Below are 3,751 nucleotides of genomic sequence, written 5' to 3'. Positions count from 1 at the left end.
TGAGGGAAATTAATGATACACTCCTTGATGATTGTTGCAAACCATATAGGCTTTTGTCCAACTGACACACCAAGTTCTTCTTGCCCTTCTCAACAATCCTTCTAGCTACTACATATAAACTTCTTCATGAAGATCACCCTGCAAGAATGTTGTCTTGACATCCATCTATTTAAGTTCCATGTCCTCTATGGCTAAAAATGCTAGCACCACCATACATAGAGTAGTCAACTTGACAACTAGAGCAAAGATCTCATCAAAGTCAATACCTTGCTTTTGCTTAGACCCTTTACCAACAAGTCATGCTTGCACTTTGGTTTTTTATCATGAGGTGTGATATTCATTTTGTAACTTGTATATCGCATGTGATCTTCTTCTTAGGATGTTGGAGATCCTTAGACTCTTATCTAGACCATTTATCAAGAAGGTTCACAAGAATTTCCTTTGGTCAAGGGAACACTTCACCTCTAAATCAGCTAAATTCAATTGACATGTTTGTTGTCTCCCCAAGGACAAAGATGGACTTGGAATCGAGGACATGGCTAGTCTAGCTCATAATCATTATTGTCCGTTCAACCAACCTATCCTTACTCCTTTGATTAGGGGAACTTTGCTCAAACACGGGAAATTGAGGATTAGGTTCAATGGGTCAGGGGAAGAATCTAGAAGGTCAAGCTTTCTTGGATACTTCGCAGAGGGTGTTGGACTATCCGTTTTGGGTTTGTTGATGATACTCTAGTTGTGATGTGGCTATTTATCGAGCCTGGTTAGTGAAATTTTTCATTGTAATTATACTCAGATTATGGTAGTGGCTTGTATTTCGTCCCTACCATATCCCCATGTTTTGTATCAATATCAATCCTTGAGCCCTTTCTTGGGCTCTTTAGGGAAAATTACCCCTAAAATTTGGGGGAGTTCCCAAAATACCCTCAAATTTCAAAAATTCCCAAAGTACTCATATTTTGCCAAAAATTTCCAAAATGCCCTTAAGTTGTTTCAAAAATCCAAAATACCCAATGTGATTTCATAAACATCTCCAAACACTTTCACTTTTGCAACTCTTCATAAGAAGGTTAGTTCTCCACCAACCAATGATGCTTTTGGACGGCATTGTGGGCTCTCAAGGTGGAATGGCTTATTGTTACTTGGTAAGTCTCATGAGGTTTTTCACTTTCTGATCTTGGAATTAGCCACTTGGCCCAAACTTAGCCCTTGGATGATTGAAATCTGGGTCATGGAAAAGCAGACAATGGAACTATAGTTAGTGTAAAAATTCAATTTAATTATAATAGTGAAATTTTGGTCGTAGAAAAGCAGACAATGTAACTATAAATAGTGTAGAATTCAATTTCTCCCTTAAGTGCAAGAGGATTTTCCAAAGCTACGAGGGCACGAGAAGGACATGGCCCTTAGACGCAGGGAAACAAAGCGATGGTGAAGGGATGATGCAGTAGGATGGAAGGGGTATCGAGCAAGTGTGTAGTAGAGGGCCTGGCCTAAATTTCGGACTCTCAGCCAACGTGGCAAAACTGGCAACCGGTGCACTCGGTAAAAGCCCCCCCCCAAACCCCAAATTATTTGAATTTGAATAAGTACAATATCGCGGGGTGCTGATCAGCGCTGCGGCCTATACCCTGCTGGAATGAACTGAGCCTACGGGTGCGCCCACCCGGGTTCAAACCTTAGGCAGGGCAGACCAGCCTTTGCTCGTTCATAGAGTGTGTTTAAACACTTTTGGTGAATGAACATCACCGCGAATGAACCAAGTTTTGACCGGCTCACCTACTAAACAGGTTGTCCCTGCGGCCACATGGAGGCTCTCAAGGATGCCACATCCTTGAGAGTCTAATATTTAGAATGAGCCGTAGTAGAGAGGTGACCAGCTGGTCAGCCAGGGCAACTATGTGAGGAGCTGCAAGATGGTGGGGTCTCCATTGCTTGTACTCTTACAACACAGGGGGATGGTTGTACTCTCTCTATCAGGTACTCTGTTGCGACATGGTCGAGTCTTGTTGTAGCATAGGAACAGGGGAGCAACCATAATTGTGGCATCATGAGGGATGGGGGGGATAGAATATGCTTCATTAATTAATAGAAAACAATATAGAATAACGGGAGTATGTTGCCGCGATCTTGCGAGCAGGTCATTTTACAGGGTATCTGCTCAGATACCGCACAAAAGCTAAAGCAAAAGGAGAGTTCCCCTGAGAAAATGGTGGGGACAGAGCCGCATGGTAGGAGCTGAGTGAGACGAGATGATTTTTTTTGCAGGTGCGTAGGTGATGTTTTTTGTCCATTTCGGGCAGAAGGGCGACAGGCGCGGACGGGAGAGGTGGTTGCTCTCTACGGACCTGCAGCACACCTGTGTTGGACAGGGTCTCGTCTCTCTATTCTCTCTCTGTCTCTCTCAAGCTGCGACGGAGCTGGGGTGGCCAAGGTGTAGTGTCTCAGTGAATATAGGCAAGCGTGTGTAGGTAGAGCTGAGGACAGGCACACGATTGCTCACAGCAGAGGAAGAAGAAGAGGAGCATGCTGCTTGCTGTAGTAATACAACGATTGTTGCTTGGTGGTCGTGCGCAGACCAACGGGGAGTAGTAACAGACCGATTGTTGGTTGGTGGCGTTTTGCTGCCTCCAGTGAGTGCTGCTAGGGTGGCGCAGACAAGAGCGCGTCGATCGGACAACGAGCCTAGCGCGTGGGACTTTTTCTTTTCGCGGTACTCTCGGCACGGAATCTGGGGCACTAATAAATTAATGTATGCGTGCGTAGACCCAGTATGCCAACCATCATACGTAAAAAATAATAATTGGGTTTGATTAATTGGAATCTTCAAAGATCCCTTAGGGAGTAAAGAGAAAAAGAATTGCAAAGCTATTAACAAGTGGGGATGAGGGGACTTAAAGTAGTTGTCAGTCGAGGAGATGACAATTGGTAGCCAACGAACGAGGGGTTTGGAGCAAGGCAACAACGGATTGAGTCGAAGGCCACACGGCTGGATGATAGGGAGGAGAATCAAAGGTCTGCAAAAGGAGCTTGACCATGAGGCTAAGTTGAAGAAGAGGAACAACACATAAGTAGGTAGCCAAAACGAGTTTTTTGCAAACCATTAATTAATTGGGAAGAAAGGAAAAGGGAAGGCTGGGGGGAATTAAGGCGAATAGCCTAGTGGTTAAGCTTGTCTTTTTAGTGTCTACGTGCTGAGGTCAAATCCTAGGGAATAAGGGTGCGTTTGAAGCTAATTCGAGATGCTGAAGCATCTTGGGAAGATACTATGTATTGGAAATTGCAAGTAGAGCAAGTAGTAGTGGTGATAGTAGACATAAGTAGTGGTGATAGTAGACATAATTGTAGAAGTGAACGCGATACTTAGTAGGCACAAATGCCTCTATTTGTGAGTCATTGGTGAAAAATTATATAGATAACACACTTAAAGATAGATTTCTAATTTTGAAAACACTAAACTATGCAAAATTTAGAGCAATTCATCATTTTTGAAATTTGGAGGGTATTTGAAGGATTCCCCAAATTATGGATTTGGCTTTTGGCATATCACACATTTTGAAACATACTCTTGTATGTCCACTTTCATGGTAGACCAATAGAAGTATGTCTTTACTCCTTGAAGAGTATGTTGAATGCCTCTATGCCCTACACATAGGGAGGAGCATGGGATTCATACATGACTTTCTCACGAAGGGAGTGGGTAACATATGGCCTATTGACATTGAGAAGATAACCATCCTATAAGGTGAAT

General features: G+C 43.3%; 1 pseudogene; it reads left to right on the top strand.

Annotated features, from left to right (window-relative positions):
* The first annotated feature begins 1,088 nt into the window (after positions 1-1,088).
* LOC147425469 (uncharacterized) lies at positions 1,089-2,813 on the top strand (annotated as a pseudogene).
* Positions 2,814-3,751: the final 938 nt, after the last annotated feature.

This window comes from Adiantum capillus-veneris, chromosome 25, assembly GCF_014529385.1.
Source record: "Adiantum capillus-veneris isolate H3 chromosome 25, ASM1452938v2, whole genome shotgun sequence".
Lineage (NCBI taxonomy): Eukaryota > Viridiplantae > Streptophyta > Polypodiopsida > Polypodiales > Pteridaceae > Adiantum > Adiantum capillus-veneris.
Note: the sequence above shows the minus strand (reverse complement) of the source record. Positions and strands in the feature narration are given on the sequence as shown.